This window comes from Petaurus breviceps, unplaced genomic scaffold (genome assembly GCF_028583685.1).
Source record: "Petaurus breviceps papuanus isolate PSGF00001 unplaced genomic scaffold, PetGlider_PUasm1.0 176, whole genome shotgun sequence".
In the NCBI taxonomy this organism is placed as follows: Eukaryota; Metazoa; Chordata; class Mammalia; order Diprotodontia; family Petauridae; genus Petaurus; species Petaurus breviceps.
Window position 1 is genome coordinate 4,988,240 of NW_027185771.1, and position 25,370 is coordinate 5,013,609.

General features: G+C 37.4%; 1 protein-coding gene across 4 annotated transcripts in view; it reads left to right on the forward strand.

The window, feature by feature from the left end:
• The window catches only part of ANKRD11 (ankyrin repeat domain containing 11), a 276,644-nt gene that overhangs the window by 129,509 nt on the left and 121,765 nt on the right, over positions 1-25,370 (forward strand). For 2 of the 4 annotated variants that reach the window (XM_069085540.1, XM_069085538.1), the window contains exon 2: positions 18,261-18,370. The exons of the other annotated variants lie outside the window; for them this stretch is intronic. The gene's annotated coding sequence lies outside the window, so the exon portion shown is untranslated. The remainder of the gene's footprint in view (positions 1-18,260; positions 18,371-25,370) is intronic. 4 annotated transcript variants of the gene reach the window in all.

Here is a 25,370-nt window from a genome sequence, read left to right on the forward strand (position 1 = left end):
TGTGTGTGTGTGTGTGTGTGTGTGTGTGTGTGTGTGTGTGTGTGTGTAGGAGGTGGTCTCAAAAGGAAGGCACTCTAAGTCTAAGGAGGATGAAAAAAAGACTTCTTGTAGAAGGTGTTGAAGAAAGCTAGGGAAGAATAGATTTCCTGGCATGGGGCACAGCTAGTCAAAATACCAAGAGATAGTTTGTTTGCTGTGAACATTGGATTCTGTACAATAGTCAGAAATGTATTTGGTGAAATGAACTCATTTCAGTGTTTGGGGGGGGGGGGCATATTGGTGATCTTCAAAGTCAAATGGAAGGTTTGATATCTCTCCTGTGATAACTGAAGGAAGAATTGTCTTTTGCATCCCCAGCATTTAGCATAGTGCCTGGCATTATAGTGGGCATTTAATAAATGTTGATTGATTATATATCAACATGGTTTAGGATGTGTTATAATGGTGAGATACCTAAGGAAACAAGATCCTTAGTAGACTGTAGCACCAATATAGGTATGGAGTTAACGAGACCTTTGTCTAGGGTGTTATCAATCAAATGAAAAATAAATGATGGCTGTAGGTAGTATATATAATTGTTAAGATTTGGTAATAGGTGGGAAAGGGAAAAAACAAAGATAAAGAAATGGAAAATTATTCTAGTCTTGTCTTTAAGTTGTTACATTCAATAAACCATAAAAAGAATATATGAGACTAAGGCCTTATTCTCTAATATCTGTAAGTATGTTAATAGAGGTCATTCTTAGAACTGTTGTCATTAACAAAACTGTATTTTCTATACGACATGATATTTACTATTTTTCTCATTTGGACAAACCCTTTTATATAAGTGATTTTACTATGTTTATATGCTTGCTTCTTTTTTGCTCTCTCGTGCTACTGTCCCTCCTTGGTGCATGGTGATGCCCCTACTCCCCCAAAAACAAACATACTTCAAGGTTAGAAAGAACTTGAGAGATCAGTTGCTACTTGAGCAAACAATCTCCTCTATAACATTTCCAACTGGTTATTCAGCTTCTTTGGGCTGGGGTAGGTTTGTGGTATCTGTTAAATATTTTCCAAGGAATTAATGAACAAAATCCAAAGTAAGTGGATCTAGAACTGTTTTATAATGTGACAATCATTGCATTTGGTATTGGCCAGGAAATAGTGGTGGATCAATGGAAGAGGTTAGGTACACAAGACACAATAGTCAATGACTATAGTAATCTACTGTTTGATAAACCCAAAGACTCCCACTTCTTGCATAAGTATTTACTATATGACAAAAACTGCGGGAAAACTGGAAAATAGTATGGCAGAAACTAGGTATAGACCAACATCTCATACTCCATACCAAGATAAGGTAAAAATGGGGTACAGGATTTAAACATAATGATGATACCATCAGCAAATTAGGAGAGCAAGAAATAGTTTACATATCAGATCTATGGAGAAGGGAGCAAATTTATGACCAAACAAGAGATAGAGAATATTATGAAATGCAAAATGGATAATTTTGATTTACATTAAAGTAAAAAAAAAATTTTGCACCAACACAACCAAGATTAGAAGGAAAGCAGAAGCTTGGGAACCTATTTTTACATTCAGTGTGTCTGATAAAGGCCTAATTTCTCAAATATTTGAGAAGTGAGTCAAATTTATAAGAATACAGGTCATTCCCCAGTTGAGAAATGGTCAAAGGATATGAACAGGGAGTTTTCAGACAAGAGATCAAATCTATCTGTCATCATATGAAAAAAAAATGCTCTAAGTCACTATTGATTAGAGAAATCAAAATTAAAACAACGATTGAGGTAACATCTCACATCTATCAGCTTGGCTAATATGACAGAAAAGGAAAATAATAAATGCTGGAGATGATTTGGGAAAATTGGGACACTGCACTATTGATGGATTTGTGAACTGATCTAACCATTCTGGAGAGCAATTTGGAGCTATACCCAAAGGTCAGTGAAACTATGCTTACATACCTTTTGATCTAGCAATAGCACTTCTAGGTCTGTATCCCAAATAAATCATAAAAGAGGGAAGAGGCCTTATATGTGCAAAAATATGTAACAGTTCTTTTTGTTGTGGCAAAGAATTTGAAATCGAGGGGATGCCCATCAGTTAGGGAATGACTGAACAAGTTGTGGTATATGACTGTAATGAAATACTGTTGTGCTATAAGAAGTGATGAGCAGGTAAACTTCAGAAAAACCTGGAAAAACTACAAGAACTGATGCTGAGTGAAGTGAGCAGAAACAGAAGAACATTGTACACAGTAGCAACAACATTGTGCGATGACTTAGCTCTTCTCAGCAACGTACAGATCCAAGACTGTTAAAAGGGACTTGTGATGGGAAATGTTATCCACATCTAGAGAAAGAACTATGGAGCCTGAGTGCAGATAGAAGCACACTATTTTCACTTTTTGGTGGGTTTGTTTTTTCTTTCTTATGGTTTTCCCCTTTAGTTCTGATTCTTCTTTCACAACACTTTACACCTCTTGTGCAGACTGTCATTACCTTGCTTCACGACTGTTGAAATAGCTCCTGGTGGTTCTGTCTGCCTCAAGTCTCTTCCACTCCAATCCATCTTCTATTTAGCCCCTAAAGTGATTTTTCCTAAAGTTCGAGTTGTCATGTTACCTTTTTACACAATAAACTCTACTGGGTTTCCCATCACCTCTAGAATTAAATACAGAAAGCTTCATTTGGTGTTCAAAATCCTTCATAACTTACCCCTTTCTACCTTTACAGTCTTTACTCCCCGACTTGTTCATGTCTCTTCCCACGTGTTGCTGGCTTCCCTCCTAAGGTGGGGAGAGTGGGGGACCGATGATGATGGGCTTGACTGCTCTCCCTCCTCTGCTCTGACTGACTTCCCTGGCCTCCTTTAAGTGCCAGTTACAATCCCACCTTCTATAGGAAGCCTTCCCCAACCCCTCTTAATTCCAGCGCCTGACTTCTGTTAATTATTTCCTATTTATCTTGTGTATATAGCTTTGTATATATTTGTTTACATGCTTTCTCCTCCATTAAATTGCAAGGTCTATGAGGTCAGGGATGAGTTTTTTTTTGGGGGGGGGGTCACTTTTTGTATCCCCAGGTTAGGATGAAAGTAATGAGTTAGAGATGATGTCTTAGGTTGGTATCCTGGGTCATCAGGAGGATGGTGTTTCATTCAGAATTTTGGGGAAAGGAGCAAGAGGGGAGGAAGGCATAGACAGAAGATAAAGAATTAATTTCTGGACATGCTGAGTTTAAGGTGTCTTTATGACAAGTTTGAGATTTCTAATGCAAAGAATCAAAATTTTTACTGCCTTGTTGCTATGCAACATTCTCAAAGCAATGTCATGTTCTTATAGATCATGTGACTCTATATAATTGACTCAGAACATTCATGCTAGAGGTTTTCAGTTATTGCTTGTTGTAAGGTTTTCTTCCAGAAGCTTCTCTCTCATCTCTCTTGACTTGATTGATCTTTTCACCTTTTGTTGCACTGGTTGGGGTGGGGTCCTATTTGTTTGGCAAAGGATAGGGTCACAACTAGGTGGCTGAGTTGAATCTCATTGGAAGCTTATTCTAATCATGCCTCTTTATGACCCTGACTGAGTTGAAAGGGTTAAGAGGAGGTCATTTTGAAGAGAGTTGGAATTTTTCTTTAATCTCATAGACCAGGGAAGAAACTTAGATTTCCTTGCCTAATCAATTCATTCCCCTCATTTTCTAGGTAAGTAAAATAAACCCTGGTGAGAGGGAGTGGTTCGCTCAGGTTTTTGTAGCTAATGCTGTGTTCATGACTAGCACCGAGGTCCCCAGCCTCCAGCTGTTCTCTCCTCATTGCACCCAGCTACTGATTTATTTTCTGCAGCACCTTCTTCACTTACTCTCTTTTCCCTGTTGAAATGGGCTTCAGACATTTGTCATATTATATCTATCAGAAATTTGTGTTCTGGGAGAAGTCATTGCCTTTGCTGATATGTTCCCAGTTCTGATCAGAGGTCAGAGTTTATTCCCCTAACCTGTGTTTAGTTTCTTTCTTAGTGGAACCTTGAAATCCTTACGTATATAAAAATGATCATGATATTATTCTGTTTGATGTACCTCATGCTTTTTGTTTGCACAAAGCAAAAAGCACAGCAAGATCTACCTATCTTGAATTCTGGGTCTCTGATAAATACCTTCTGGGACCATTGGAGAATGAAGTGATGTTACATGAGCCACTGTTCTTATTTTGAACCATATGGCACCTTAAAAACACACCCTACTTCAATATAATGAGTGACTGATAATTTGTTTTTTTGGGGTGTGGGGTGGGGAGATCTGATTCTCTCCAGATAGTTTTTTATATTAGTTTAGCAGCTTGGACTTTAGAGGTAGTTGACTCTATTACAATGTATCATGAGTTATTTCGCAAGAGCAATTAATTGTACAGTGTTCGGTAAATAGTAAAATCAAGAAAAAGAGCATGGAAGAAGGAAAGAGTGAAATTCTAACTTGAGCAGCCTCGCTGTGTCTGTTGGAAGATGGAGGAAGTGTAGTAGGTAGAGTGCTGGTCTAGGTTCACTTCTAGCCTTAGACACTTAATTAATGAACTTCCCTTGGCTTCAGTTTCCTCATCTGTAAGATAGAGATTATTATAGCTCCTACTCCCAGCATTATTTTCAAGATCAAATGAAGATCATGTTTGTACAGTATTTAGCTAACAAAGTACTATAGAAATGTAGCTTATCTTACTATTTTGTTTTTGTTCTTTGGAAATGGGGGGCTACATAGACAAATGTGTTCTCAACCCTGCTGCCCTCCCAACATAAAAAAAAAAACTCGATATTTTTATTCCAGTTCTTGTTAAAACAGGCCTAGGTTTGAATAGCAAAGAAGGTAGAGGAAGGGTAAAACCTTCAAGTTGTGTCGAGAGCTGATTACAAAGAAGACTATTGCTTGCACTCTCCCCTCTGCCCCCACTTTTTCTTCTTCTGATTGTCATGCCCTTATGTGGGGTGTTCTCAGCTGCACTTGGATTGGGGTTCTTCAGACATCTCCTTTCCCTGCAGTATCAACAGAGAGAACACATATTGGCTTTGCGTTGGATATCTGTGGGCTCATCTGATAAGGAGCAGATTGTGTCACAGGATTTAAATTATTCCTTAATTTTGTTTAGCCTCGAGATGAATAGTGAAAGTATGTCAATCTAGCCCATTTTACATGCATGAAAACCAGTAGTCTTTAATGACTCTTCATAGTGAGGTCTCAAAGCAGCTAATCTATTTATGGTATTCCTTCTGATAAAATCACCTGGCATGTCCAAAACACCCTTGAGGAGAACTGTATGTGGAGAGTGCACCAGCCTCCCTATTCACAGTTTGTATGTATTGACTGCAGGGCCTTACTTTTGAAAGAGCCCAGCAAATTTTCTTGCCTGTCTTCTCTGGAGAATATTTGTTTATTATTATTTGGGTCAAACTGCCATTTGAAGCTGTCAACTTCAGTAGAAAAGAAATGACCACTGAACGACTATAGTAATGTAAATATGATAATACTAGTTAGATTTTATTCAGGACTTGGGTACTGTACATGCGTGTTCTCGTTTGGCCCTCACTGCAGCTCCTAGGAGCTAAGTGCTCTTACTACCCTTGTTTTACAGGAGCTGAGACGGGGTCTGGGGTGCCTTGCTGAGGTCGGGTTTAAAGTAGTCTCATGTACTACGCCACTGCTGCTCCGGAAAACAATACTGTCATGATAATGATCAATTTGATCTTGAAGAAGAGAATAGAAAATTTACTTCTTTGCAGATGGGGGGAACTGTGTGTGAGGGACCTGTTTACACTATAATACTTCTTTAATATGTTTTGCTGAACTGCCTTTTTTCTCTCCCTCTTAAAAATTATTTAAATGATAGCTTTTTAGGGAGGGTAATAATAATAAAAAATATTTGAAAATGGATCCTGGTACATCTAGACAGATCCACATGGATACATATGTCCTATATGGGCAGAAGAGTCAAAACACCATCAAACCTAACCATTACTTGGGAGGCATGTGTTTGTGTGATATGAGCTCTGAATAATTTACATTAAGGATATACTGTAAACATGAATATGGCCTATATTTGGGAGGATCATTGGTGTTCTCATATTTTGGTCAGATATTTGATGCCTTCTCTTAAGAAAAGTGGGGTCCAACTTGTATCCTAGGGAAAACTGGCAAAATTCTTGGCTAGAAATTTACCCACCATTGTGAAGCATTTGAACTTATAACCATGAATAAGAGTAAGCCCCATCACTACTTTGTAGTTTGCCAGACAAGCCACCCCGCCCCCCTTCCTCCGATTTTTTGGTCATTCATTCTATTAGCCACGTACATGCCTTTTGTTTCTCAATTGATCCACCTGGCATTTTTATTGTCATATTTATTGGGCTCATATTGAACACCCAGAGCTTTTCACCTCCTCCTTCTGCAACCCTTTCTCATCTCCAATGTATCTGCTTTCCAAAACTCTCCTAAAGCTTTCTTAGACAATGTTTAATGGGCGTTGAATTCATCATTTTGTTCTTTATCCTGATTTGACTTCTTGCATTTCTTCAACCTTTTGATTTTTTGATTTTCTGTTCCTAAATCAAAAAATCTAGAATTAAAAAAAAAATGATGGGAGACAAGAGATCAATAAAAACTTAAAATTTAACATTGAAATATGCTGCCTTTTTCCTATTTTAAAGGGGAAAACATTCCTTAACAAAACATCATTTTATTTCCTTGTTCTTATATTTTCTCCAGGGCTTCTGGGCTCTTTATTTTTCAATCCAAATTCTGTATTTTTGCAGCCTGGTCAGTCTGTAGGAAAGAGGAGAAGAAGGGACAGTGTCTCACCCTAGAGTGGGAATCTGTAAAAGTCTCATCTTCTAGCTCCTGAAAATACCAGAGATAAGAAAGACACAAAGAGCTTCTCCTTGATATACATCTGTACCTGTAGTATATGGGAAGCCATATAGCATGGACATTATCTTTAAGATAAGAGTGTGTTTGCTTCAAAACTATTTGGGCATGTCTGTCTATCACCCTATTTATATTAGCCTTTGTTTCTCTGTCTCTATCATCTGTCTGCCTCCCATTTTCATTCTGTGTAGTTTGTTTTCCATTCTTTTTTCTTTTTCTAGCTCTCCCTCCCCTGGCTCCAATCTACTCCAATCTTACTCCAATCTACTCCTCCAATCTACTGCTTTTGTCTGCTTCACTGGGCCCTGTGATTTTGCCCTGTCTCCAGTGATCACCTGACCAGGGTCCCTTGAGACTCGGGCTGGGCTGTAGATGGAGAAGGTGCTGAATTTAGAAGTCTGGAAGTCCTTTGTGCAAATTCTGCTTCATCCCCTCAGTAACCCTGTAACCCCCTTGGTCCACACTTATTCTCTTGGCTTCAGTAAAATGAATGGAAAATGCTTTGTTTATCTTAAAATGCCATAAATACCGTCAAGTATTGTTGGTGTTAGTGCTGGGCACTGGTGATCCAAGTACATAGAGAGAAACAATCCCTGCTCTGCAGGACCTTGTATTTGGTTGGGGAGATAGCATGGGCATGCATTCAGAAATATCTCTTGAGTAAATGTTGAATAAATACAAGGCACTAAATATAGGGCATTGTTTTATGGTGTAATGAATTCTGGTTCTGCAATTGATTTTTGCTTCTGCCTCTTAGCCCTTATGTGACCTCTGTTAAGTAATTCATTATTTCTAGGCTTTGGTTGTTTCATGTGCAAAAGGGGAGCAGGGGAGAAGATGAAATTGAAGATACTTTACTATGAATCCAGAGACTCCCATATTACCAAGTGTGTGTTTTAGCCAAATACTTTTGTGCATCCGTAGTTTCTGATATGGAGGCTTAGGTTGCAAATTCAGTGTCAGATACCTAATAAATAGTAGGTCTTCTGATCCCTCATCGATTAGTCTGTCCACTCTACCATTTTGGGAATGATTTCCACATTTTATCCCCCTTGTCTGACAGACTCTAGGGTCCATGTATTTTGAGGGTTAAAGATCATGTTACTTTGACCCCTGGTATGTATGAATAATTCAAACAATATTAAGCACCTGTCATTGTGTTCAGGATACTTTCTCTTAGAAGAACTTAATCTAATTGAGGTTTAGTGCAAACATGGCTCACAAAATTACATTTCTGAAGTACTGGCATATATGCAGTGGGGATAATAAACTGGGATCTCAAGTGAGTAAGAATTTGATGTAGAACAGTGTCTTTTTGCAGTATTAATTATTTCTGTTGTGAATGCTTTGCTACATTGTTCAGAAACCTATAATTTGATGGATTATTTTTAGTCTTCTTGATGAATTGTGACCTAAAGATAATTTGGGATTATTTGGTTAGTCACCATTAGAATTGTCTAGCGCCGCCCCCCCCCAGTTCTAAGTGATAGGATTCCCAGGTGCTGTGATAACCTCTTCTTTCACTTTTAACAGAAAGGATAAGTTTTTCGCAGTAGTGTAGAGCATAGATCTGCCATAACTCTAAAAGGTTGTTGTTGAAGTGTGCTAACTATCTCTTGACTGAAGGATGACGGAGGAGCAGAATAAAAACCATTTTTGACAGGCCAGATGGATGGATATGTTTTGCCTGAGTAGGATTTTTGTTGCTGTTGTTTCGGTTGGTTGTGTCTAGCTCCTGTGCACCTATGTGAGGTTTTCTTGACTTTCGGTTTCTTTGGTTTGCTATTTCCTTCTACAGTTCATTTTACAGATGAAGAAACAGAGACAAATGGGGTTGTCACTTGCCCATTGTCACACAGCTAGTAAATGTCTGAAGTCAGATTTGAACTCGAGATAATTCTTCTTGACTTCTGTGCAGTCTCCCGCTATCCACTGTGCCACCTAGCTAGCTGACTATGCTTATTTGTCACTAGGAAATGAATTCTTTTTTTAAAAGTTCATTTGTTCAGATGTCACTCTACCCCAATTCTATCGTTCATCTCACCAGAAGTCCCTTAGAATTGCCTTGTCTGTTACCAAAGAGCAAATGAGAACATTCTACCTGCTGTGAAATACTTCTTGGCGAGTTAAATCCAATTAGATGTTGACATCTAACCATTCCAAGTTTCCTGCAACATTTAAGAACCAAAGATTTCTACACAACAAAAACAGCTCCTGTTCAGCTGCCTCCTAGTGATGGGCCAACTGTTAGAGAATGAGTACGTCCTTTAAGTCAGTAGGGTAATCATTAGTATTATTATTTATTATTACTGAAACTATCAAATTTGCTATCCTGGGTAGTTCATCTTTCATACAATAGACACTCTTACAAAGGAAAGATTCAACCATATAGTGGTTCTTCGTGAGTTTAAATTTGCAGAGTAAAATGCATCCAGTTAAGGTCTTGTCAGTAGCCACAACTAAAACTTTTGGTGGAATTGTGTTTTATCTCAAATATTTCTTCAACTTCCGGGCCTTCATTTCCTCTTCATTATTTCTTGCATATGAATCATTTAGGTAAGCTATTCCCTATGTAGAAATTGTGGTGTGCTCTAGTGTCTCTAGGGTAATGGAGGTGAGGAGCAAGGAGATTGTCCAAATTGATTAGGAGAGATTGGGAAAAATATTCAACCAATAAACATTTATTAAGCACCTCCTATGTTTGAGGCTCTATTCTAAGACTGGTGATACAAAAAACAGCAAAATACAACTCCTGCCCTCAGGGAGCTTATACTCTAATGGGAGGGGGCAACGTTCAAAAACACATGCACATACATACAGGCCACATAGGAAATAATTAGCAGAGGGGAGATACTGGAATTGAGGGGCTGGGAAAGGCCGCCTGCAGGAAGTGGAATTGTAGTTTGAATTTAAAGGATGATCAGGAGCTCAGTACAAGGGGGCGGGGGAGAGAAGCATTCCAGGTGCAGGGGACAGATAATGAGCTCTATTTTAGATAGATTATGTTTAAGATACCTACTGGACATCCAGTTCAGTGTGTGTGTGTGTGTGTGTGTGTGTGAGATGAATGCACCATCTCCCATTATAAATAAGTCCTCACCTTGAGGACAGTAACTAGGCGCCACCCCGACTTTTTCAGTGTCTGTCAGTACACAGTACTTAAACCATATTAGACACTTAATGAATGCCATTTCATTCATGCACATATTATTGACTAGTGTGCTGTTTGGTGACTTGGTTGGGACAGAACAGTGGTGGTTTTGATGATCCAGATTGTAAATACAGCTATTGATTGAGACAACCTTTTACACAGGACAAAAAAGAAATATTTTCTGGCATCTTAATTTCTAGTGCAGGTCGTGTGGCAGATGGTACCACAAGAGGAAATCATTCCCATATCAGTGGTATCCATGCCCAAGTATCATGTACTTACCACTTTCTCCCTTCCCTTCATTTTCACTGTAACAGTTTGATCTTGTGCTTTCTTCAAATAATTATATAATTCCACAGGGGCAAATGTGACACAACCTGCTAGTTATGTGTCTAACAGCTATATAGATTAGTGGTTCTTAATGTAAGGTCTGGGAATTTGGTGTTTTTTTTTTTTTTAATGGATTGCCAACCAAAATATAATTGTTTTCTTTTCTAATCTTATGTATTTTTTATGTATTATGAAAATTATTAAATTTTATTATTTTTATTTAAAAATGTTTTTCTGAGAAAAGTATTTATAGACTTCACCACACTTTGCTACATTCGTGTGTTGATGGCAGATAAAAGTTAAGCACAGCTAATAGAGAGTTGATATAATAAGAGTCACATAGGCCTCGTAGAACTTTGATAACCATGAACATTTCGTATCACAGATACTGCTTTCTCATTTGGAGCTGACTCAGATTTGGAGATGACTAAAAGGTCAGAGTAATCATAGCAAACATTTTACCCCTCCAAAAACACACAAAAATTATGTAGTATTAAGGAAGGTGTTTTTGTAGTGGTAGTTTGAACATTTTCTATTAATATTTAGAGAAATTCTGTGATGTTGAGACTTGCTTTGAGGTGAAGAAAGAAAAAATATTTTCATGATAATTTTTAAGCTGGTTTATAATAATAAAATAATTACAATAATATATAATAATAATAGCTATTGATATTTTTGTTTATTACTTCCATTTATGAAGCACTTTATTTTCACTTGATTATCATTTATAGTTGAGGAAACTGAGAGATGCTGGGTGATTTTTTAATTTAATAGTCAGCGTCAGAAGTAGATTTTCATCCTCCCCCAAGACCAGCAATCTGTTAATATCATGGTACGGAGATAAAAATGAAGGTTTGCTGTTTTATAATCTCTGAATATTTCTTTAAATATTCAAGAAAAATATGTGGTTACCAATAATTGTCAGTGATGCTCTTTTAAGAAATAGATGATCTTTTCATTTTTATATGTTTCCTAAAGAATGTTATTAACTGTGGAAGGTCCAGGAATGTCAATTAACATAAATGTATTACAATTTTATTTTAAAATAAAAAAAAATGATTTTTCTGTTTTCCTTGCCTTATCATTTATAAAAAAATGCTCTGTCAATTAACACATTGATTCTTAGAGTTATTCTTAAAATCCAGTCCTTGTAGTGTTGTTATTTCCTTGTTTCACTGTTTAAACTGATAGATTTTCATAAAATCCCTTTCCTTTTATTTCTAAGAAATAGTAAGTTCATTCAGTCTTCATCATGTACCTTAACCTTTAGAACTTTAACCATGGTCAAATAGTGGTACTTCTTCAAGTTGTATACAACTAAAATATTGTTCCTACCCATTCCTGGTATTATATCAGCTGCTCACTACCTTGGTGGGGGTTTAAAAATATTTTTTGTGGGGCATTGAAAGAGGAGTTGCTTCACCAGCACATTCACTTCACAGCACATTCAAATTTGTTAAGGTGGTTGACAACAAATCCTTTGCACAGAACACACTTTTCAGTAAATGAGGGGGATGACAAACTTGCCCATGACGCAAGGACAGTCATGTTTTTATTGCCAGTAGGAAGATTTATATTAGTACCCATGTTGGCTGTGTGGGTATGTATTTGGCGGTGTGTTGGGTGTCCTACCCTCCCTTGTACCTTATTGCCAGTTTACATTGGGAAAGAAAAAGATTATCTGCTGTTGAGATGATTATCCAAGTGAACTGAGGTATAGCTAGGATGAGACCTGAAAGGAAAATCTTTCACATTAAACCATTGAGTTTTTTCTGATGTTCAGATGAAATTTTATATTGTGACTGAAAATCATAATTCTAGGTGAAGTGATTTTGAACCATATAGCTTCTTCATAAAGCCATGAAGACCATTAGGGGCTATAGTATTCTATTGCAGTATCCTGTGTATCATATTGACGATGATTAGTGTCTGACATGCAACCTTAAGATAGTTGTACTCTTTAGGCTGTAGTATTTTATCATCTATTCATACGAATGCAAAGTTTTACAGCTTTTTGTTTTAACATTCAGAATATTATAAGTCAATAGACATTTATTAAATATTTACCTTGTGCCAGGCACTGTGCTAAAACCCTTGGTAGACAAAGACAAATCCCTCAAGGGATTGTTTCATTCTTTGTATTTGGCTGCCAAGTGCAGCAACACCCTCTGCCCCCAGTACATATAGTAAGAGCTTAATACTTTGATTGATGATCAGCATCTGTTTTGCGAAGTAAGTACTCCACGATCATTTTTATTTCCTTCTTTGCTATCAACTCAGGGCTTGCCCTAGAGCAGAATCAGAAGTCTGGAATGAATGATTTATATACTTAATAATTTTGTGTTCTGTGAGCCCCTTGAAAATAAGTATTCTTCAATTCTTTGTAGTTGCACTCATGGCAAGCACATAGTAGGTGTTCAGTAAATCCATGTCAGTTGATTCTGCAGGAATCAAGTCTGCTTTTTTGTGGGTCATTCACTCAGAATGAATACTTGGCCTTACCTGCATTCTTTTCATTGTTGAATAAGAGTAGTGGATACTTGGATGGAGACTGATGTGTGAAAAGGGATGAGGAGTGATCTCCCCAGGCTGTTTTCACCCTGAATGACAGTCATACAAACGTGTGTGTGTTTAAATATTATCCTCGAAGCAATAAGGAATCATTGAAGCAATTCAACATAGGTAAGAAGGAATGAGTGAACCTTGCTGTCATAGGAATTTGGCATTCATTTCCTCTTACTTCCCCTCTCTTCCCTTCCATTGTGAAATCTTTTTCTTGCCTTTTTTATCTGAGATAATTTACCCCATCTCCTACCAATAAATTACTCTCTCACCCCTTAATTTTATTCTTTAGATATCATCTCTTGATACTCAGCTGATCCTGGGTTGTCTGTCTGTCTATCTACCTATTTTCTCCAACTACCCTAATACTGAGAAAGGTCTCATGAGTTACAAATATTTCCATGTAGGAATGTAAACAGTTCAACTTTAATAACTCCCTTATGATTTTTCTTTCCTGTTTACCTTTTCATGTTCCTCTTGAGTCTTGTATTTGAAAGTCAGATTTTCTATTTAGCTCTGTTTTTTTTTTTTTTTTTTTAAGTAAGAATGCTGGAAAGTCTTCTATTTCATTGAATGACCATATTTTCACCTGAAGTATTATACTGAGTTTTACTTGGTAGGTGATTCTTGGTTTTAATCCTAGCTCCTCTGAGCTCCAGAATATCATATTCCAAGCCCTCTGATCCCTTAATGTAAAAGCTTGCATTATATGCATAAATGCCTAAAACCTCCTGGTTAACAGATAAACACATACAGGTTATCCCAAAAGTGTTAGTGCAGTTTTAGTGTGTAAAGCTTCAGAAGACTTAAAGTTATAAATATTTATAGTAAAACTGCATCAAACTATTTGGGACACTACACACACACACACACACACACACACACTGTGTGTGTTTTGTATATATACATATACGTATGTGTGTACATACACATGTACATACATATATACACACATACATGGGCTTTGTGTAGTTTAATGAAACTATGAACTATGTTGTGAAGGATTACCTATGACAGACAGGTCATAGTAGAGAGTTCTTACAAAAGGTGATTCACTAAAGAAAGAAATGGTAAGCCACTCTAATATCTTTGCCAGGAAAATCCCATGGACCAGAAGGTCCTAATATTCTGTGGTCCATGGAATCACCAAGAGTCTGAATGACTTAACAATGACAACAATGCATATGTATACATTTTGTACATAAATTTTATTCTTTATGTTTAGTGATGTGTTATGGGAATGGGAATCTAAGATCTTCTTGCCCCTAGGCCCTTTGATAGGCTTAAGTGAACCTTCCTTTATTTGAAAATATACTCTGTCCCCTAATAGGCCGAATGTGGTCACCTGGAGCCTGTGGAGGGAGGCTTGTTTTTCAGGATTTCTCACACCTCGATACTTTGTGATTGGGCAGTGGGTCAAGAGGGTTGTGACATTCTCTGACCCAGGAGAAGGCTATATATACCCTGATGTTAGGTTTTGCTTTGGGGCTTACATTGAGGAGAGTTGTATGACTTGACCAGATGAGACTCTGGGCAGCCCTGGAGCCCTCTAGCTTTGAAAACCCAGATGTTGGTGCTTCCCTCTCTGGTAACTGACTAGGTATGGATGTAGAGGTCAGACAGCTGGAAGCCTGTCTGCTGATGTTTCTCTGTATTTGTTGTTTGTGTTTTCTGAAGTATGGGGTGCTAACCTTTCCCCCCCTGAACTAGGTAAATGACATATGTTTGATTAAAGCAAGATTATTAACCCATTTTGAGTTGCTTTTCTTTTCTTTTTTAAATTTTTAAAGCAATTTGGGTTAAGTAACTTTCCCAAGGTTACATGGCCAGTTTTTTGGTGTGGGTTTTAAGTATCTGAGGCCGGAACCGATCCCGGGTCCTTCCGACTCCAGGGTTGGCGCTCTTACTCACTGTGCCACCTGGCTGCACCGAGTTGCTTTTCTTTAGAAAAGCAGATCTAAGAACCTGTATCGACAGCCACCCTGGGGATGCTGGGGTGCTTGCTGCTACATGACTCTATTGACCCATTTCAGTAGGATTGATCCAGTCCACTTGCCTGCTCCATGCAGACTTTTGTCCAGTCTTTCATATGATTAATGACCTTCCAGAGTAAGGGGGTATTTTGTTGCCATTGAAGTGACAAATATTTTGAAATCATGAGAGGATGTACTTGTAGACTAACTATTTAGGTTGAATGTGGCCTTAAGGAAAGACCTAGCAGAAATCATTGCTATAGTCAGAGAAATGATATTCAGCACACTCCATCTCATAGGGCTATCGGTCTTTCATTATCCTGATTGTATCTCCATAATACTCCAATTGTTTCTTTCTGGCGGCTTGTAATATTTTCTCCTTCCTTGACCTGGAAACTCTAGAATTTGGCTACAATATTCCTAGGAGTTTTCCTTTTGGGATCTCTTTTGAGAGGTAGATTCTTACAATTTCTATTTTACTCACTGGTTTTAGAATATCAGGGCAGTTTTTCTTAATGATTTCTTGAAAGATGATGCCTAGGTTCTTTTTTTTGATCATGGATTTTAGGTATCCAATAATTTTTAAATTATCTCTCCTGGATCTATTTTTCAGGTCAGTGGATTTTCCAATGAAATATTTCACATTGTCTTCTATTTTTTAATTCTTTTGGTTCTGTTTTATAATATCTTGATTTCTCATAAAGTCATTAGTTTCCATTTGTTCCATTCTAATTATGAAGGAATTATTTTCTTCAGTGAGATTTTGAACCTCCTTTTCCATTTTAGCCAATTCTGCTCTTTAAGGCATTTTTCTGCTCATTGGCTTTTTGGACCTATTTTTTTTTGCCATTTGAGTTAAGTGTATTTTTTTAAGGTGTTATTTTCTTCAGTATTTTTTTGGGCCTCCTTTAGCAAGCTGTTGACTCGTTTTCATGATTTTCTTTGCATCACTCTTACTTCTCTTCCCAGTTTTTCCTTTACTTCTCTTGATTTTTTAGCCTTTTTGTGGCCTGCAATCAATTCATATTTTTCTTGGAGGCTTTGGATTTAGGAGCTTTGACTTTGTTGTCTTCTCTGGTTGTGTGTTTTGATCTTCATTGTCACCAAAGTCACATTCTATAGTCTGAATTTCTTTTTTTTTTTTTTTTTAATGCTGTTTACTGATCTTCCCAGTCAAATATTTGACTTGCTAACTCTGTCAAGACAGGACTCTGCTTCCGGTGGGAGTAGGGGTTGGTGTACTGTCCTAGGCTTCTGGGGATTTGTATCAGCCACTGGATCTCACACCGACTGTGGGCCCAAAGCTCTGGAAGCAGCTGCTACTGCTGCCATCTCTGCCGCTCTGTGACTGGGGCTGAATGGTGGGTTATTCTTTCACTTAGGTCCCTCAGAGTTCCTCCACTGGCCTTCTACACTGTTCTTGGCCTTTGCGGGTTGAGAAGTCTGGAAATCACCACAGCTGCCAGTGATTAAGTCCCCTGAGGCCTCTTCCAGCCTCATTGCGTGCTTGGGGCAACCCACCCTGGACTTTGCTTGGCTCTCAACCCTGTGCAGTATATCCTTCCTGTTGGCCTTCCAGGCTGTCTTGGGCTGGAGATAGTTTCACTTTGTCATTTTGTGGGTTTTGCAGCTTTAGAATTTGTTTAGAGTCATTTCTTACAGGTATTTGGAGGGGTTTGTGGGGGAGCTCAAACAAGTCCCTGCTTTTACTCTGCCATTTTGGTTCTACCCTCCTAGCCATAAATCTTTAGGCCAAAATTATGCCTTATCTTTTGGGAACTAATAGGTGACTCCCACAGATGATGTGTGTATCTTAGAAGGCTAAAACAATAAATTGTACTGACTCCCAGACTGTTATCATAGACGGAACAGATCATAATATCAGATCATAATATTGATTCATAAAAACTCAAGAACAATAAATAGTGGTATCTCAACTATTCATATTCTCTCACTTATGAAGAACAAAGCTTCCAAAGTTTAGGCAACTGGCCGTCACAATCTGTATCAATTTTATAAGCTGTGATGTGATTGCTTAACACATATCAGAGTCTATAGAATATCGAATGTGAAGTAATATTATTTGTGGCATTATTTTTTATCCCATCAAAAGGATGAGAAAGAAATAAATAGTAGTAGTAGTAGCAGCAGCAGTAGCAGTAATCATAATCATTATAATAAGGGTAGCAGTGCTTGGGAATGGGGTGGAACGTGCTAACAGATCAGTTTCGTTTGCCTTCTGTTACTTTCATTTTTTTGCACAAATAGGTTTTTTGGTTTGTGAAAGTTTCAATATGTGATATTTTGAATGGGTAGAACTTTCTTGATTCCATTTTAGGTGTTGTCCCCCACCCCCTATATCCTTCATTATTTTAGATCTGCTTTTTCTTAGCTGTGCTGCTGTTCTCTAGCTAGATTATTAGGTAACTCTGATACTGGGGGCAGGGGGGAAGAGAATATGAATATAGTAATTATAATTGTTTATGAAGGGATAAGTAATAATATTGGTGATTGTGAATAGTTATTCTATTAGTTCAGTTTTTATAACATCAAATGATAAAATGATTGTGTGTGCAGGTAGGTTAGAGCTTTTATTTGGTAAATATACTGTGAATTAAATTTCACCTATCAGGTAGCAATTTTTTTTTGAGTTAAATATATTATCACTCTTACTATGAGGTGCAACCTTCCACTGAACATTGTAATGAACTGAAATTTAGCTTCCTTCTATATAAAGGTATTACAACCATCCTTAGAGTTTCTTCAGAGTTTCTTGCTTTGGGCAACATGCCATCATGTGAGAGGCTGTGGCCAAGTCAGATTCTGGTTGTCTTTGATGAATGTGGATATCTCACTAGCGCTTAGAACTAACTGTGTATCAGGTTTAGTCTCTGTAATGCTCACTATGTATAATGCCAAGAATCTATAATCATGATAGTTATTTATGAACTTTAAACTATTATGTTGATTTTATTCTCTTTATGACAGGTCCTGCCCAATTTGAGAGAGAGACAGACAGACACTCATTTTGCACTTATGGTGAAATTTGGGGGAGGAAATTGTAACAATGATTAATTTTTTTGCATGGGCTTTCTCAGATGCAATTAGTGTGATATTTTGAAGGTTTTTTTCTTTTTTTTGTGCCTGTTTATACCAGGATCTTAATTTTTTAAAAGTAGGTCTTTTAGAAGTTCATCTCTCTGTTTCTGTCTGTTTCTGTCTCTCATTCACACACACACACACACACACACACACACACACACACACTATAATTCATAGAACTTGTTACTCACAAAAAGCTCCACCTTCCTTTCCTCTTTCCAGGAAGGTGAAGGAAGAACTGTAATCTAGAAAGATACCATTGTACTCAAGGAAGCCAGAGAAAACAGGAAGAGGAGACCAATAGAAACTTGAGAATGTGGATTTTATTGAAGGTTAGTGATGTGACACTATGGATGTAATCCTGTATACTAGCAAAGTGAACGTGGGGAGCTTGCCTGTCATCTTCAGACCCTCTCTTTTCAAGACCAACAATAGGGATTTCACTCAAATTTGAACAACAAATCATCTTGAATCTACTGAAATTAATTCCGTTTGAATCTCCATGTCCTGTAGTAAGAGGTTCTCAGTTACTCAGATATTTTAGGTACATCAAAATAAATTTCCTCAGCTATTGTCACAAGCTAAGACACAAGATAGCCTATTTAATAATCACATCAATGGAGCCATTCTGCATTTCTTTCTGTAACATGATAAAAAGAGTTTGGTTAAAATATCAAATTAATTCACAACTCAGTTTATGCTGTACTTAATGTGGCTGTTCTTATATTCAAATTCTACACAAATATTTCCAATCCATTGATAAGTATTAGTTGTAAGTTGTTTATCCATGGTTAAACATTGCACGATATTGTTATAATTCCTGTTTTCCAGGTGAAAGCATAACCAGAAGAAGCCTAGGGTGCACTAAGATAATTCATGAACTCAGGTTGATGTAAGAATTCCAACCTTCTCAAAACATTCTAATTTAAGAAAGAGCTGGCATATATCTAAAAGTGGGGAAAGGGATTACAAGGAATTACGGTGGCTTGAGAAGAGCAAGTTATATCAGACTAACTTCATTTTCTCATCTGACAATGTTATTAAACTAGTAAAGTAGAGGAATATTGTGGATATAGTTAAGTTAGATTTTAGCATGACTTTTCATAAATAATTTCACACACTCATTGCAGAGAAGTTGGAGAGATATAATTGGATAGTCAGTTAATCAAGAAACATTTATTAAGCCAGGCATTGACTGCCCTGTTTTTGGACCTCACTGCCATGCCCTAGGAAGCTTACAATTGGGAAGATAGCATCTTGCAAAGATTTTGTCAATCTTGGAACTCCACCTCTTCACTACTCTCTCTTCCTCTAATTGGAGAGTGAAGGCATGGACTCCAAAATCTCCATCTAAGGAAGGAGTTTAGTTCAGACTTCTCATTTTTCATTTGTGGCTTCTCCACCATGTCCCTGCCCATTAGGGACCCGATCTCCCCACCCCCACTTTTCCTGGGCTTTCTTTTTGTGTGTTGTCTTTTTCCATTAGACTATAAGCTATCGTCTTTCTTTCTTCATATTTATGTCCCTAGTGATTTGCACATTATAAAGCAGTGAATAAATCTTTATTGACTATTGACAGAGCTCTGGTAATACAAAAAGAAGCAAAAGATAGTCCCTGCCCTCAGGGAACTTATAATCTAATATGATTTCAAAATAATATATAAATAATGAAATCAGGTGGACTCAGTAAGAGATTTCAAAGAGTAGTTGTTAATGAGGGTGACTAGGTGGCACAATGGATAGAGCGCTAGGCCTAGAGTCAGGAAGACTCATCTTACCGAGTTCAGATATGACTTCAGACACTAGCAGTGTGACTCTGAACAAGTCATTTAACCCCTGTCTCAGTTTACTTCTGTGCAAAATGAACAAGAGAAGGAAATGGCAGAGCACTCCAGTATTTTTGCCAAGAAAATCCCAAAGGAGGTCATGAAGCGTCAGACAGGACTGAAACAACTGAACAGCAAGTTGTTCATGGATAAATGTTTGAGTGGCTAGAGGTCTCTATATAATTGCCTTACAAAGCTCAGTTTCTACTTTGCTGTTTAACATTTTTATCACTGAAGTGTCTTGGTTAAAACATAAATGGCATACTCACCAAACATGCAGAATATGCAAAGTTGGACTAACACTGTGGAAGATTTATAATCCAATAGGCTCTTGAGAGGCTAAAAAAGGAATTGAAGTTAAATGTAGTAGGGTGAAGTTCATTAGGGACAAATGTAAAGTCTTTCACTTGGGTAAAAAAAAAGGCAGCTGTACAAATATCATGCAGTTTCTAACCATGCAGAGAGAGCAGTTGTTTTGAAGAACATCTGGCTCTTTTAGTGCAGCTCCCTTCAGTAGGAGGCAGTGTGAAGAGGCAACCAAAAAGTCTAATGGTTGTCTTGGGGCTTCCTTAAGAGGTGCAGAGAGAACTTCCAGGAATCCAGAAGGTGATAATCTCACTGAATTCTGCCTTGGTCGGTTGGCCTGTGAAGTCATGAGCTGTAAGTTTAAGAAGCCCAGAAAGGAACCTGCTGCATCCAGAGTTAGGCAGGCTGCATGGTTAAAGACCTAAGTCTGGGGTTCAGAAGGATCACTTAAAAAGAATGGTGCTTTTTTTTTTTTAGCTTGGAGAAATGAAGATTTAGGGAGGAACTTGATAAGCTTTATACAGAGGGTGCTTTGCAGGACAGACACACTAAACTTAGTCTCTTTGGCCCTGGAGGGCAGAAGGAATTGTGGGTGGGGTAGCACAGAGGCTAAATTTAGAGTTGTTGTCAGGAAGCACTAAAATTAGAGATGTCCGAAAGTAGATTGTGCTACCTCCAGGGTTAGTGGTGAGTCCCTCCTGCTTAGAGGTCTTCAGGTGAGTGTGGACAATCACTCTCTAGTGCCTTCCTGTTAATTTCCTATTTATCATGTGTATAACTTGAATTTTCTATTTGTTTTTTATGGCTGTCTCCTCTGGCCTCCCCATTAAATTGTAACCTCTACATCTTTTCATCTTGTTAAGTGGTTCTTGTTTAAATTTAGACATAAAGGGAATACCATAAGCAGATCAGGAGAGCTAGGAATAGTTTACCTATTAGGGAAGGGAAGAATTTATGACACACAGAGAGAGCATTGAGAAGAATGGATAATGTTGATTATATTAAATTGAAAAAGTTCTTGCACAAACAAAACCAATTGTGAGAAAGACCTCATTTCTCAAATATATAGAGAACTGAATCAGATTTATAAGAATAAAGGTGATTCCCCAATTGATAAATGGTCAAAGAACATGAACATATAGTTTTCATACAAAGAGATCAGAGCTATCTATAGTTGAATGAAACACTTTCCCCTGCACTGTTATGCTCTAAATCAGTATTGATTAGAGAAAGGCAAATTAAAACAACTTTAAGGTACCACTTCATACCTATCAGGTTGGTTAATATGACAGAAAAGGAAAATGATAAACATTGGAGGGATATGAGAAAATTGGGACACTGATGTATTGTTGGTGGAATTGTGAACTGATCAACCATTCTGGAGAGCAATTTGGAACTATGTCCAAAGGGCTCTCAAAGTGTGCATTCAAAGAATTGGAAATTGAAGGAATGTCCATCAACTGGGGAATGGCAAAAATAGTTGTGGCATTTGATTGTAATGCAATATTACTGTGCTATAAGAAATGAACAGGATGATTTCAGAAAAATCTGGAAAGACACACATGAATTGATGCAAAGTGAAGTGAACAGAACCAAGAGAACACTGCACATAATAGCAGGATTATGTGATGATCAGCTGTGAATGACTTTGCTATTTTCAGCAATACAATGAATGATACAAGAAAATTCCAAAGGACTTAGCATGAAAAAATGCTGTCTGTATCTAGACAAAGAAATGATGGAGTCTGAATGCAGATTGAAACATACTGTTTTTCTGTGTGTGGGGGTGGGGTGGGGGGGTGTTGTGGCTTCTCTTACTACGAGGCTAATATGGAAATGTGTTTTGCACATATATAATCTGTGTCAGGTTGCTTACCATCTTAGGGAGGTAGCTATAGGGAGAAGAAGGGAAAGGGTTTGGAACTCAGAATTTTAAAAAATGAATGTTAAAAATTGCTATGTCTGGCACTGTGTTGAGCACTAAGGATATAAAGAAAGGATGTGCATAGTCTTTCCTTCCCTGAAAGAGTTCACATTCTAATGTCAAAGTCACCATGTAAATAACTAGATGAAGAGAGGGTGAGGGAGGGGGCAGCATTAGCTAGTTAGTGGGGTCAGGAAAGCCTTCCTACAGAAGGTGAGATGGAGGTGAGGGGATAGAGTATTTCAGGCATTGAGGACTCAGATGTAGGAGAAAGAAAGTGCTTTCGAAGGAAGTGCAGGTAAACCACTGTTAACCTTTCCCAAGCCTTACTGTGCTTTATGTTTACTTTGTTATGTCATTTCAGTACTTATTCAACGCTAGGAAATATTATCTCCATTGTGAATGTGAAGCTGGGAGTGGGGGAGGAAGAAGTGACCTGCCCCTGGTCATACCGCTAGGACCTTCCTGAAGTGGGGCTTGCCCCTGGGCCTTCTGCACTCCACTGCAGTCATTTCATCCACATATTACACTGCTTCTTTTTCTCATAGATTATAGATATGAGTGAGAGAGAATCTCACAGGGAAGTAACTTATTGCCAGAGACAGTAAAGAAGCAACATTTAGAAATACAGATGTCTAGGGGGTATGTGGCTATTTCATATGTGGCTATGGAGTGTAAGAGGGACACAGGAGCAGTACATAGAGATTGGGGCAGTAATATGAATAGGATTACTATATATGTGGGATTTAATTTAGGATTGAAGATTTAGAGCTGGAGAGGACCTCAAAGTTGATTTAGTTAAAAAAGTGTAGCCCATAGAGTTTAAGTGAGTTGCTTAAAATTACACAGGTAGTAAATGGCAGATGGAGGATTTGAACCCAGTCACTAGGATTTCACAATCAGTACTCTTTCCCCTGCACTGTTAGAACTTTAGTTGGTTTTTTTTTTAATGTGTTAAGATGGTGATATCTTTCCTCTTGTCCCATAGGTTGGCTGGGGAGAAAGTACAAATATTAATGGTGCCTTAAAATGATATTGATTGTGGCAATGTCCTTCACTGTATATCTGCATGTATTTAGAAAGGTATTATGTTTAGAAATATGTTGAATATATATCCTATAATGTAAAATTGTACAACCCCACTTTTTGGTATCATTTTGACGTTTCATGGTCAAGCAAGCAACCCTTAAGAGCTTATAAGCTAATTCTAGGATTTATGGAGATTAATTAATGTAGACAATGCTGAGTACTAACATTCTTGATAAAATTGCGTTTGTACTACTGACTCAAACAACAGCAATAAAGACATTGTATAAAAGGGAAGTGTTAATGATGTCTGCCCTTCCCTGAAGTCTTCTGAAGGCTCACTGTAGTTGGAAGGTTCATTTGGATTGTGTCAAGTCTTAACAAACTGATGAATGTGGGGTTGGTCTGAGGAAAAGATGTTAATTTCTTTCTCTGCTACAGTTTACTTAGGAAGCTCTTTTGTAAAGTGACTTGGTTTTCTAATCTGTCCATGGAAGGATTCTGATGGGGAAAGTCAGTGTTACTTTAAACTTTAAAGTGATGGGCTCCTAGCTGACAATTTTTCTTTTTTTGCACAGTTTCCTTTAAATTTAAGAAAAAAAAATAATGCCTCTGAAAACAGCTGCCATTTCAGAAAGAGAATGACTGAGTTTTGCTTGTTTGTGGGCTATAAAAGTCCAGTAGCAATGTACTTGGCTACTTGCCAAAATGTAAAATTTTTTTCTCTTGTTACTCTAGTAAAGTATTAAGGATTATGTAATGTTGAATAATATATTTGGCTTTTTTACTTCCTGTACTGTAGATAACCATAGATAGAAATATCTTGTTTGGGAGCTCAGTTAATTCCCACCCCAAATAAATCTAATTGTCTCATGATTAAGTAAAGTTCAAACTGATGTAAAAAGAGCTTTATGGCCAATATTCTAATACACAGTAATTGGAACTAAGTGAAATGGAATACTCAGATTATACCATTTTTGTCGTTAAAAAGTCCTGTTTTCCCTCCAGACTTCTCTTAAAATACCTACTTAAATTCAATAGATTTTTTTCACTCCTGGTTTTAAAACGAAATGAGTTGTTAGTATTTATTGTGTAAAAATAACATTCTCTGTACACTGTTAAATAGGGCAATGCTCTGTTTACATGATGAGGTAGAAAGCTTTCCAAGGGTAATGAATCAGCTCGATGAAGAAGAAGGAGGTAGAATTCATCTGGCATCTATCTGCTTGGCACTATTTTGGGGAGCAGGTTTTGGAGCCCAACATGAAAAGATAGACATCTTGGTAAAGCTAACTAAATGACATTGAGTGGGCAGAATTTTTTAAAGAATAAAATTAAAGCACATGTGGTCTGAGGTCTCTTCTTTTCTAGACATACATAATCAAAATCAAATCTTGATTTTTGACTAGAAGTGTACATTGTTATTACACTATGAAATTTTAGCAGGCTCTTTGCTTGTATAGTGAACCCATAGAACTAGATTTTAATAATATCCTGTATTTGGAAAATTTTGTTTCCCATCTTGACTGAAATTGATTTATAATCATGAGCATATGTTTTGGATTTCTGCTTCGTGATGGGCTTTGAATGTGTTTAAATGATTATCTACTGACTTTTACTACCTTATGCTAAAAGATTAATTGTGCATAGCTCCTTATAGGTATACAATATAATAAGTTTAAACATCTATGTTCTATTTAGACAAAGTTTACTCTAAATAAATATTTTTCTAATATTATAGAATCAAATGTAGAATATGTTGTTTAAAATGAGCAAACCAAACCAAATTCTGACTTCTGCAATGAGTTACAGTTCTATGTAAGCATAACATATAGACTTATATCATATTCTGCTCTTTTTGAGGTTACCATAATCCAGAGGCCATATCAATGTATTCATTCCTCTTCATTCTCTTTACTATTTGAAGTGTTCTTTCTTTCTTCTCCATGAAATGGCATGAATCTTTTTTGTCTTTTGATTGTTATTCTAACTATACTGTATATGCATAGATATCTTTATCTGCTGTATTGTTTGAGGAAACTTCCATTCCTGTCGTTTTTTTCTTCTATGTTCCCTCTCTTTTGGTGTTCTCATTTACTCCCATGGCTTCATTTATCACTTCAATAGAGCACTGGCCCTGGAGTCAGGAGGACCTGAGTTCAAATGTGATCTCAGACACTCATCACACACAAAAATAAAGCCTAGCCATGTCACCTTGGGCAAGTCACTTAACTCCAATTGCCCCCCCCC